Below are 13,540 nucleotides of genomic sequence, written 5' to 3' on the forward strand. Positions count from 1 at the left end.
TTCCTATCGTGAAACTAATATACCGAAGAAAAAAACAATTTTTGTTTACTCGAAGTCTCAAAAATAGCGAATGTTCCATCCAGAATCGAAAATTTGCAGACCACTATTTTTAGTTCGGAATACGTGTATTTCAGTTTTAGAGTAACCACGAGCAAGTAGCATAAATAGAATAACTTTACGATAGTCGAGCAACAGCCCGAACTTTTGAAATCTTAAACGTCATAGAAAATCATTTTCTTGTATTTGTAGATACTCCGGTATCTGCTCGTTTCGCGATTCGCGGAATCCAAATATAAATAATTTCTTCGTTATCGAAAAGCGAGTAGATCAATTTTTACGCTTTAAGTGTACGTATTACGCTAGTCTTTTCTTTTTTATTCGGATTATCATAGGTATACTATATGAAATCTTGTCTTCGATGCAGTTCGGTTTTCCCATGTTGCTGATGCAACGTGTTCTTATAAAAGCTTACATAAGTCGATATATCGTATCGAGTTGTCAAGTTTTAATAAACCCTTAGCGTTACAAGCCCGCCTGCTCGTCCGAAATGACCATTGAAGCTACGCGTTACGAAACTGTTGATAAGCATCAAAGTTCGCCGAAGAAAGTACATACGCAGAGAGTGGTGGGGTTTCGCCACTTGGATTCCCAGGTTCGACGCTCGGCGCTGTTAACGCGAGAATTTAGCATTTGTCGTGGTTAACGTTGCTACGTTCAACGTTGTTCGGGGTTTCCGGGTGTATACGGCAAGTTTTGCCGATATCGTAACTCGAGCTCGACATCTCGCGCATCGATATCTCTTGCCTGCAGAAAGAACTGCCGTCCTGCCGCTTATGCGCTGCACGGTACATCCGCACGGTGAAACGCGTCGTTCCGCCTATAGACAATTCGATACAGGGTTCGCCCTAAACTCAAAGATTATCCACAGCACGGCAAACTGCACGACAAACTGCGAACCTTGTAACGCAGACAAAAGAATCTTTTACAGGTAAATTTAACTATTCGATTTCACGTACTTCGAATTAGACTTTATCGGGTCGTGCCTTGTACAGTTTCGTGGCCGCCTAGGAACGAAAAACTCTCCGATGATCTTATAACGCGAATTACGTGACATACGATACGGAATTCGATATCGGTAACGAGCATGTGGTAAACAAGTAACGAGTATCGTCGGATGCGTAAGACGTGACGCGCGGACTACTCGGATGAAATTCAAAGCCGCGAATCAGCGGTAGCCAGCTGTAGTAACGAACCAAAGCAATTGCAGATTGCACCCCACCTAAGCAATAAGGTCATTCCGCTTCGTTTCGTACCGATTGCTTCCCTATTCCATTCGATATTTAACCGCTGAACCCATTTCCGTTTTTCTCTCCTTGAACAATGCCGCCTCGTCGCGTCGCGTCGCGTCGCCTTTGCTTTCCTTTTTTCGTTACCGTTAATTCCTCTGCTTTTTTTTCTCTGTTGGCCCTTTTCGTTCAACGCGTCTACGTTCCTGCAGCTACCTCTTCGTTCATTTTCCTCGACTGCCACGATTTAAGCTGTCTATCCGACTATCTATATATCGAAGCTAATTTAAGAAATCAATTAAACCGGTTCGTGGTTAATGGCATCGAACAACGCGTCTTGACGCTTTGAACTGCTTTAAACTTTCTCTCGCAAAGTGGAGCCTCCAAATTCATCCAGCTATCACCGGTGTGTACGATAATTGAAATTCCATTTCTAGTCGATTCGCTCGAGCAACGATCGCAACAATTCGCGAAACGCATAGCCCGATATTAGAGAGAAGCTTTTCTCGTTTTAATTTTTGACTCGACTTTCACCGACTTTAAAAGTCGATCATCGTCGAATGTATTAAATCCGATCCGTTATTAAACGAACAGTTTGATCTTGTACTTGATATCGTATTTCAACGTTATTTTCTTCCAGTTGTTGGCAAAATTGACAGCGAGGTGATAGCGTTTGACGCGTTTCGGTAGTTGTACTCTCGATTACTTCAAAGCGTCATCTATATTTTAATATGCTGCGATATCGTTCCAACGAAATATATACGTAGTATCGGGGCCAAAAGGCCTAAGGTATCGGCCGAACTGTAAACAAAGTACCGTTTAGCATCAATGTACCGTTGGGTCCTTTAAGTGGACAGTTTTCGTGAAAAGGCTGCGTGACCTTGACCACGGGGGTTTCGGGATACCTGTTCCGAAGAACGGAAAAAGGCAGAGTGTGCAGAGCGTGCAGAGCGTGCAGAGCGTGCAGAGCGTGCAGAGCGTGTAGAGCGTGCAGAGTGTGCAGAGCGTGTGGAGTGTGCGGAGTGGACAGAGCTTGAATTGGGAAGCAGAAAGCCGCGTGCGAGAATAGAACGTAGAACAGCATTGTAATCATTTCGTTGCTTCGAATAATATATATTAAATCCAAACATCGTTACTTGTCCTTTCTCTCTAAGGCCCATTTGGATACTACATATATATATTTAAATATATCGCGTTACCGTGGAACACACACACGTATAAGCTTAATAAGTAAGCTTATAAAGTAAATCATATATAAAACGTTCAAACGTTCGATCATTTTCCATCGTTGCTGTTTTTTTACGCATGAATGTTGAAAATGCTTGTTACCGCGACTATCTATCGACGCGATCGATACAGGTCGAAGTTAAACATCGCCTATTATCGTTTTCAGCGATTCGGCAGAAGACTAGGTTGGACGCGAGACCTGAAAATACCGAAATCAATATGGAAGACAGATTCGATTATCGATCCCGTTCGAAAGATAGAATTTTACTTTTCGCACAATTTTCCGCTTCTGCGAATTTAAAATATTTTCGTAGCTCGCCAATTTTTCTCGATGCACGACGAGCGTTGCGTTTGCACAGTTCCTTTCCGCGATACGAAACGAAAAGTCACTTTAGATCGAATTACGAATTTCGCTTGTATCGATAAAAGTAAAGAATTCGATTAAAATGTAAATTACGTATTACATATTACATAGAACGGAACTGTGCGAAATAAACGCAAATGTGCAAATTTAAAGGATAAAATTTAAAATAATAATAAGCGATTAATCGAATTAAGCGGTACTTCCGATACAGAAATACGGAGAATGAAAAATTAAAGGTATCGCGTTTAACGACCACCGTTTGTTTCGTATTTACTTTATCGAGTTAGAGGGTTCGTTCGATATACGAGATCCGCGTACTCGTACGAAACGTAAGATTTATCGGATTTCATGCGGTTTGATACGGATTTAATACAAATTAGGTACGTAGAACGTAGAATGTTATTTTAAAGCTCCGTCGAGTTGGTCGTGCAAAAATTCCAATCCCCCTTTCTTTATCGAAATTGAGATAATTTGATTTTTATCGGTCGGATATTAAATTTTTGAGCTAATAGTTGGAGCAAAGTCCGTGGTTCCATACGCTCTTGCGGCAAATATTATATATTCGACGAAATTCGCGATAATTTGTTAATTCGAAAGAATGGCGTTTTCGTTCTTCTATTTTCTGTCGCTTCGTCCGTGGTATTTTATTTATCTCGTTTATCGATCACAATTTTCATGGCTATTCGCTTCAACCCCACACCTTGGCCAAGCAATTAGCTGAAATTTACGAGCCTCGGTTGCTTCGACTTTTCAACCAGCCGACGTATATTTATCGTTCGAATTAAAATTACACGTCGTCGCTTTGTAGATTTCGTACTTTGCCTCTAACCAATTTCCATCTTTGTTTTGTAATGCACGATACTTTCGGAAATTTGTGACTCTGTTAAACGAATCTAGTAATTTATCGTAAGATAGAAAATGGGTCGTCGTTGTTTCTAATAGATCGCATGCCATACGTACGTGGTATAATACACGAAGTAACAGCGTCCATACTTTCAAGACTTTAAATTAATCGTTTATTTTTGTTACTGTTGCAGTTGCTGTTGCAGTTGGAGTTATTTACAGTCGCGCACGAATATGTTAACGTGAGTAACGACTCTTTCTCTTCCATCTTATTAAATCTTACCATCCCTTTTAGTCGGCAATTATAGCTGTCGTTTCAAAGTAAACGTTCCATTAAGATCTCGAGGAACGAGGAAGCGAGTAATCCCTTTTATCATATTAACGACTCGTTGTGACCTATTCCTCGACTATTAGAGAGTCGAGAACGTTTTTCATCGAATTGCTTATTTGATCAAATACATACGATCGATCGTTGTTTAACTCGCAAAGACTATACACAAGTAAAATCTTCGTAAATACAAGAAAAGTAATAGAATATGTGTCTACTATCTGTAAACTTTGGTAATTCGATGTTGCGCGTCCATATCGAAGAAACAAAAGACGAATTTCTGCGTCGAAAACACGGCCGGAACGAAATAACAGCATTAGCCTGGTTATTGAAAAGTTTTCGTTCGAAACTGTCGTTGTCGATAATTAGGCGGCCGATCGACGAAAATTCGCGGAATAACGTAATTGTTGGGTCGAGGGCCGCAAATTTCACGATCAGCATTATAGGAGGAAATTGCGCAAGTAAACGGAACAAGCCGGGTGCCCGAACATTCGTCTCGAAGCCGCGCAACGATCGATTTTCGAATTTGCGGTTTTTGGCCGAGTTTAATGGAATTGCATCGAAAACAGTGGGAAATTCCAAACTGTACGAGCGGTATTCCCCCTCTATACCATCGAAGGAACCAGAAATTTTCCAGATCCAACCGGAAATTATGAATGGCTATCGCGTCACATCGTTCGATATTTCCGATATACTAACGCCACATATTCTTCGTTGATAAATTCGATACGCTGCGCGATATATATCCGTCTGTCGATCTTTTACATTTTCTTAGTTTTCCGAAGAAGATCAAAGTCGAATTTCTACCGTATACCGTCAACGACCGATCTCTTTTTGCTTATCGAACAACGTTAGTAATTAACGATACGACGAAAGAGTAGAACTCGAGGAAAAATTTACCTCGCCTATTAAGTATTATAACGAGTACCGTGTCTTGGATATTTCATATTTTTCCGCGTATCGCGCGCATTCTGTGCGTTGTTATACCGACTTTGAGAAAGAAGAAAGTATCTCGTTCGATGACTATGTATATTTTCTTTCTTTCCTCTTTTTTTAAATCCATCGGACGTCTCCGTTATGAAATACGAACGATCTTTAAATTCGTAAGATTTAATAACATTTTTCACTTATTTATCGTTTCTTATTTTCATTTACGATGTACCATGTTCGGTACGTTTGTACGTTACGTTCGGCGCTATACGTATATGCGGGTAAAACGTTCGATGTCACATCGTGCGCGGTATATGATATACTATGCATTATGGCACGCTTACGCAACAACCGTATAGTTTTTGTTTTGTTTTTTTTTTCTTTCTTTTTTTTTTTATTACTTTTCAGCGAGCGTTGGAACTTTTAGCAGCAGAGTTACATTTGTACAACGATGAATTCCCTTTTCACGCGCTACGCGTTTCATCGCACAATGATCACAGTAGGATGTTGTTCGTTTGGGCATAGTAGTTTCGTTTGAAAACGCTTCCACGCAAACAAGAGCGTATGAACTTTGTTGCGCTTCGATTTAAGGCCATGAAACGAACAATTTGCAAGTGTGCACTTTTCGCTTCAATTTTGCGTAGCTACGTCATGAAAGGCGCACGCTATTTATAACTGTGGCAGCTATTATGTTCTCGCCACTTGGATATTCGCCGTTCGTTCCGATACCGCATTGTCCACGAAACTTTTATGAATTTTTCGATAAAACTTATCCGCTTACACTTTCGACCGGCATCGTAAATTTGGCTCGAGGGGAAAGCGAGACAGTCGAGAATATTCGGCACATTTAAATTATCTTTAATTTAAAATGCATCTAAATTATTACGATAGCTTTTTAAAGGCGTCTCTTTGAAATTACAAAAAGTCACTTTTAAGATATTTCATAAGATATCCGCGTAGAAACTGATTTTAGACCGTTTATCAGTTTGCAAACAGTTCCAAGCTTAAATTTCTTATTAAATGGTATGGTAACGGTATACTTTGCTATATACGGTACCTGTATACCACTATATATATTTGCTATTTAAACGCTTGTTGCTTCGCTTGTTAAATTAAAAGCGTCTCTTTGATGTTACAACTTGATTCGTAAGTTTAGATTCGCATCGACTCGTGAACTTGACAAGTACGATTTTCAAAGAATCGGTTGCTTAAACGACAACTTTCGTATCAGCTCGTGAAAACGTTTAAAGCAAATTAAATTGTTCGTGGAAAAAAAAGTTTCGATACATACATCGATAGCTGTTCAAACGACAAAGTTTTGGTCATTTTTTTTTTTTTTTACTCTAAATTGTTAATTAAAATTAATCAACTCGTATTATATTCGTAACATTCCACAAAATTTATAGCTTCGCTGACAAACAAATAAAACGTCGCTTTGATTCGTAGATTTTGTCTTGCTGCGCCTGCTGGTATTCGCAGAATGCGCTGTTATCGAACATTCCATAGATTTATTATAGCTATCGCGTACAAATCAAACGCTCCGATCAAACGATCTGCGTTTACCGTGTATTTATATTTTGCTCGTTCGATACGACATTTTTATAAAATCGCTCGTTTACGTCTTTTAGTCCGATTTCTAGAAAGAACGTTGTAAAATGGGCAATACGAATATTCGTATTATATAGCTTATCTCTTACGCTCGAATATTTTTGCAAGTACAAGCTCGAATATTCCGCGTTTCAGTTTTTAAAGCCTTCTCTAACGATTCTATTCAACTTCGAAAGCCTAATCGTCCGAGACTAACGATAAGAGAGACGGGCAAGAAATCGGATAATGGATTTCATTGCGTTGCTTAAGGACAAAATGATACTTAACGTATCGAAAGGTTATACGTAGGCTGTACGAGTTTATACATTTATGGGAAATTTCAAGATGCAAGTGTGCATGGTTCGTACACGTATAAAATATCCAGAGTAGAGTAATCGCGATAACGCGTAGGTATTTAACGAGCAAAATAATAAATATAAATAAATCTCTGCTTAGGTATGCGCGCTTTTCCGCGTTCGTAGGAAATACGAATTTGCATAAATATCAAATTATAGGCAATCTGATCCGCGTAAATATGGAATAGATGTTTAAAATTTAAAGGAAAGTGAAAAGAGAATAGGATACGAAAATGAAATCTTACCGTACGCTATAAATATCTGGAAGAAAAACGCCGTTTTTAACACCGATGCCACGATCTAAACAGCTCGACGAAGACGATAATAAAAACGGTGTATTAACATGCGATTATGAACTTGAAAGCGTAATTTAGCGTGGCGGTGAAAGAACCGGGCGCAGTAAAAATCGCCGTGTTTATACAGAACTTAAAATAGAGGAACGAAAGTAAAGAGATATAAAGATAGGGTGGAAGAAAATACGAAGAAAGGAAAATTTGAGGAAAACAGGATCCATTGAAACTCGTGCGAGTTCAGAGGTGGCGCGTGTGTATGTACGTATGTATGCTTGCTTATACTTCGAAGCTTACGCGAGAGCGTAAGGAACCATCTTTGAAAGTAGACGGATACGTATGTTGGCCGAATGACTCGCGCGGTGCTTTTTCACGTTGATCGATCTCGAATTTTGCGAATGCTCTCGCGACAACCTCGTGACGCGAGAGCGCCCATTACGACGCTGTGATCATCGAACGGTGGAATATTTTACGATCCAAGTTGGCGCGTTACTCCTCGCAAGTATAGGTATCGTGTGCTTTCACCGTTTTCTCTGTTTCGCTGTTACGAACTGACTCTGATTCTCGCTGTGTGACGTTAAATAATAACGCTTGGACGTAGAAGAAATAGAGGGGAGCAGCGTTAAAGTTGGAACATCGACGCGAACTTTGTATCGGGTTGTCTGGAAAGCATATTCTTTCTTCTCCGTCATCGGTGAATCGAATGGCTGTGCCGAATCGGTGTCTCGTGTCTACGATTCCGACTGATCGATCGTATTCCCGATAGGTTAAGTCGATTATCGAGTTTTTTTATGAAATTAGAAGATGTCCGAACATTCGTGAACAGGAACGTGCATTTGATCCATCGTTGGAGGAAACACGCGCGTAATGTCTCGCGATCAGCATTGCCAGATTCTGTATGTAGGTAATTTGTCGCGTAAGTTATGGTGATTTATACGCGAAAGGAAGAAGAGGGATGTCACGTTTTTTTCGTTTCCTCGCAGCTGTCCTCCAGCTGTCCGTCTTCGCTGATACATATTTTCCCAAACGTTCCAATAAGTTTCCGTTCTAAGGAAATTTCATAAAAAGAAACGATTTTTCTTCGATTCTCGAGCAGCCGTTTGGACAAGGGTGGATCGCTATAACGGAATTCGTTCGTAAAATTATTTTCTGTTTCGGAGCGTTTTAATCAATTTTCTTTTTCTGCAGGAGCAACTTAGCAGCTGTCTCGGCTGAAATATATCTACTTACGTTGTAAAGCGACAAGGCATTTAGAAAAGAAAAAACTGAATTATTTGTACTCGAAGAACTCGATGTTGGCGCAGGTTGTTGAAAATTTTCAGCGATGGATCGTTTAATAAGACGCGAGAGTCGTTCATCCTGCTGAATAATAATTCATTTATGCGTAACCTTACGCTTTTATACCGGTGAATAGAATCGTCGAAGGATGCAAAGTGGTGTGTGAAAATGGTGTGCTCGCGAGGGCTGAAAGATTATTACACGCAAACGTCGTAAAACTCATCGTACGATTATCGTACCGAGACTAGAGGTAAGTCGTAACATTATATTCGCGAAATGAAATCGATATTCGTTGGTGTTACGAATCTAGTTTTAATACGGGCAAAAGAACGTGGAAAACGAACGAATCATTAGAAACATTCTGTTTGTTAATTTCAGCCGTTCTTTTGCTTCATTCGGAAAGCTTCATTCTTTTCTTTTTTTTGGATCGCGTTTACCGCGTGTCAATCGCAAGGTTCCTCCATTTAGTTCTTAGCGGTATTGCGAAAATACGTTTGTTCTTCTGAAAAATGAACACCTGCTAACTAATCGATAGTTAATCGAATCGGTCGTTAAATACGCAAAAGTACGAAATGTATATAGTATACAGATACTAGAATATCGTAGAAAGTTTCAACATGTTTGATGGACAATTTTCCAAGTTGTTGGCAGAGAATTGCAAGTGTAAAAGGAAAAAGGCTGGAAAGGCAATCAGGTCGGCTGCCCTGTTGGGATTCGAAACCGTGAGCCGTGAGAGATAGTCATTCTTCGTCGCGGTCACGGAGGAGAGCGTAAGAAACTCCACCGTCGAACATCCTTTCGTGTCTGATTTTTCTAGTTATTTTTCTTGTACGAGCCTATACCTTTCTCCCGAAGAAGATGCTCCGTATTCCTACAAGTATCGGTCGTTCGTTTTCTTACTCGCTACGTTCGCAAACGGTGTTTCATATTTTATGATACCTTTTGTACTAATAACGATTCCTAAAAAATCTTACAGGATAATTATAACCCGAATATAAAAATCGTGAATTCCGAGTCCATACGACGCGAACGAAAAATCATCGAAAATTGATTTGCCAGGACACGGTAAGGACAGAGTAGCGAGAGTTTCTAAAACCGATAAAAAATATTTTTTCGGTTTTGTATCGATCGCTATTTTATGTTTAAACGTAATCGTCTAACGGCTTGAAATTTATCATCGTTAAAGGGCGAAAAGGTTGAAACATTTTCATTTAAATACATTATTTTTACGTTGTTAAGATCGAGTTAAATATAAAGAGATTCGATCCTACGATTATAAACTGTATTGCTCTTTTATACTCCCACGCAGACACCTGTTTTATCATATTACGTAAACGTAACATCCGCTCTGTTTCTCTCTCTCTCTCTCTCTCTCTCTCTCTCTCTCTCTCTCTCATTCTGAACATTTTTTTCCTATGATTTTTGTTGGTTTTCATTCGTCAAATTGATATTTAGTCGAGGAGATAAAAACTTGTACGCGGGTTTCTGTTTCGGGCCAAACGGAAACGACGTGTTTTTTTATTTATCTACTAGAGCCGATTTACGAACGATCGCGGAAGAAGAGAAATATTTTAATCGATATTCGTTGTTAAAAAAATAGGTGGAAATTCCGATACGAAATAAACGTAGCTAAAGTTGTGCCGAAATGTACATGCATCGTGTAAATTTATCCTACGTATCAAACAAACTCGATTTCTCATATAGAAAGTACGCGTGTAATCTTAGAAAGAATACTTTACTGCTCTTAATTATTTCCTATAAACGCGGGATACGCTTCTCGCAGGACGAAATTCACAAGATACGATCCATTTACGCGCTGTGATCAAAGTTACGCTAAATACTGTACGCTTAACTTGAACGAAATGTAAAAGTTTAGTTTTCAAAACGCACAGAGCCGTGTAAAGTCGGGCTATTGGAAAAATTACCGTCGGAATAACGAATGGGAAGAATTATTCTGTTCATTGTGCAAAATTCAATCAACTTTTTTAACGAACCGTTATTAAACATTGTTAATTAACTGATACTTAATGTAACGGAAGAAACTTAAGAAGGCGTGCAAAATCCTATGCTCGGGTGATTTTTGTATAAATTATCGAAAGAAGCGTCTTTCGAAAAAATTACGTATATCTTAAAATAGCGTTTTATCTAGCGATAGTCGTAATCATAGTGCTCTACGGTTTAATCTACGTTTATTTCTACGCATCGTTTATAAATCACTTTGTCATATATATTATAATTTCAGATATACGAGAAAGAGTTAGAAACACATTCTACCTCTACGACTCGTTGTGAAAAAGAATTTAAAAGCGACGTACGAAGCTGTTGAAAACGGATAATAGCTATGATTCGAAGGATAATATTTTCTATGAAAAGTTTCCTTCGCGTCTTTGACTCTACTTCGAACATAGAGCAATAAGCAAGCATATTTTCATTTCATATGCTTCGCTACGTTTTACCAACTTTTATATACTATTTACCTCTGCGTGAAATTTGTATTTTTCCAACTCTTGCACCACCGAACATCGTTCTTCGGCCGCGTTTCAATGTTAATTTGATAAACGGTTAGTCGAATCGTCGCGAAATACAGTTGCAAGTCGGATATCGTAAAAGTTATATGGAACGAATTACGGTTGTCGGTTAATACGAATTCGATTGAAAATTGCGACATCGATACGGCAGTGAATAGTTAAATAATGCCGATTACTGCTTCATCTATTATGCACATTTCATCGACAAATAAACGCGTCATACGTAAAAAGCTGATCTATCGCTAAATCTACATAGGTAAATGTAAGGATAAATGTTGGTTGAAACAGGCTCGATGCATAGTAAAATTACAAATAACGTATCGCTGTGCTGCTAGCGATTACGATTAGTTTTACCGCGCGTTTAATCGTAAATTATTTAGTTCAGCTATCGCGCATAGCGATCGAATTAACGCAAGTTATGGCGTATCGATGTGATTGCGTGGGAAGAAAGATGGAAAAGAGAAAGTAGATCGGTCAGAGATTGATTGGAGAAGCCGAAGCGCGTCTAATTCCCTTCCGGATTTATTCGAGTTTCGTACAACTCGGATTAATCGTAACGAGAATTTTTATCGGTTTATTTCGCTACAGGAGAGAGACGAACAATTTTTGAAAATACCATCGTACAACTTGTTCGCTTTTAAAAGTTGCATTTATTTAGAAGAAACGCGTAACTTTTCGTTTAGTTAGGCAAGTTACGCGAGAAAAGAATCGAACGAATTGATTTCAACGGTTTTGTAATATTTTAATCCCCTTCTTATATAAATATCGTCACGTATTCAGATTATATAGATATAATCTGAATATGTAATTAAATATAAATTCCCTATCGAGTGAAAAGTATTTACTTCGGTATAATAACGTTGCTTGTAGTACGTACGTAAAGACGTTTATGGAAAACTAACGAATAGTTAGATAATGTCTGAATATTAGCGTAAAATAATACGTAATCTTACGCTATTTAAAAATATAATAAAATCTGTAGCAGAGTTTGGTTATTATTTCGACGCGACATGAAAATTTCTCTTTCGATGATAACGATATTTGCATTCGTAACAACACGAATCATCGGAAATACAAATATCGTTGCTTCGGTTTTGCACAAAGTAAATTCTACTGAGAAATATCGGGATTTTTCCGACATTCGCTTGGTTTTCGGCTTTTCCCAAAGGATTTACATAAATTATTTGAACGACGGTCGTCGGTATAATTTCGAAAAGTTCAATTTGTTGGTGCGGTGTGAAAATTCTAGATATCCTTCGAGGATAGGAGAGATATAGCGGCTTTATATTTTTCCTCGCCATTTCTTTCCAATACCGAATTGTCTCAAGTGTATCTTCGACGGCATGAGAAATGGTTTGGACGAAATGAAAAATGGAATGCTTTAGGAAGAAATTTTCCTGTAAAGGGACGTCGATGAGAAACTTTCGCGCGCTATATTTTTATTCGAATATCTTATTACACACACGTACATATTGCTTTTTATACGTACATACGTATTAGCATGGTTCGACGAAGGACAGCTTTTTTTATCGTCATAAAGTTTGAAGATGGATCGAACGAGAATTACCCGATAGGAAGAGAAGATCGTTAAATCGTAAAGTAAATCGTAAATTGTTAAGGGATTAAAAGGGCTTTTAAAAGGACCATATACGTATGCGTCGGGGAAAATTTGTTTACAAAGAACGTTGAATGGTTCTCCGTAGAGAGCAAGCTTTAAGCTTTCTCCGTCGAAAGCTTTAATCGTTGTATTTGAAAAGTCTGTTACAGAATCTGTGTAGCGAGAGCAACGAAGTAAATTAATTTGTCTTAATTATTCGCTCGAGAGATTCTTGTAATACGTAATAACGCCTCTATAAACATATTCCGCGAATAAAAATTTTCCTCCGAGTACGATAAATTTGATAATTTGCTTGGAGCGCACGGAGCACGTGGGACGGACTAATTGCGAGGGTTTGTAAATCGTTTCAAACGCGAACCGGCCTATCGATCGGCCGACTCGATCGAAATTTACGATGCGCGGAACAATAAGCGTAGCAAACGTGCCTACGTATCGTAACGCGAGAGAAGCAAGTTTCCGATTGTTCGCTTCGCGTTATATCGAGAACAACTTTCGTCTCTTTGTGAAAACACGTTCGCATTCGCCGATAGCTGCGACAAAGGGAATGCTTTTTTAACTTGCTCTTGCTATTTTGCTCGCGATGTCAAAGTTACGGCTACGCGACAAACTGCTCGTTCCTACGTGTGCCCTCCTCGCTGTTCTTGCTCCTGCACTCCGAAGGATCCTAGGAGACACAGATTGCAGGACCTTCGGTGCAAACTTTTGTCGATAAACGATGCAGAAATCGCACGCAGTTTCGCCGTTAGTCGAACGTTTTGCCTTTCGGCATCGTATCCCATTTCCTGGACTATTGAAATATGTTTTCATAGGGTGTTGCGCTTCGCGCGTACTTACGTACATATAGGTAGGTACTAACGATCGAGCGCAACTATCGATACAGCGAATATAAACCGATTTCTTCGATC

At 39.0% G+C, this 13,540-nt stretch overlaps 1 protein-coding gene across 4 annotated transcripts in view; it reads left to right on the forward strand.

Annotated features, from left to right (window-relative positions):
* Positions 1-13,540, forward strand: part of LOC126914503 (1-phosphatidylinositol 4,5-bisphosphate phosphodiesterase epsilon-1-like) — a 127,835-nt gene that overhangs the window by 33,607 nt on the left and 80,688 nt on the right. For 3 of the 4 annotated variants that reach the window (XM_050718536.1, XM_050718539.1, XM_050718537.1), the window contains exon 2: positions 3,915-3,962. The exons of the other annotated variant lie outside the window; for it this stretch is intronic. The gene's annotated coding sequence lies outside the window, so the exon portion shown is untranslated. The remainder of the gene's footprint in view (positions 1-3,914; positions 3,963-13,540) is intronic. 4 annotated transcript variants of the gene reach the window in all.

This window comes from Bombus affinis, chromosome 3, assembly GCF_024516045.1.
Source record: "Bombus affinis isolate iyBomAffi1 chromosome 3, iyBomAffi1.2, whole genome shotgun sequence".
Taxonomy (NCBI): Eukaryota; Metazoa; Arthropoda; class Insecta; order Hymenoptera; family Apidae; genus Bombus; species Bombus affinis.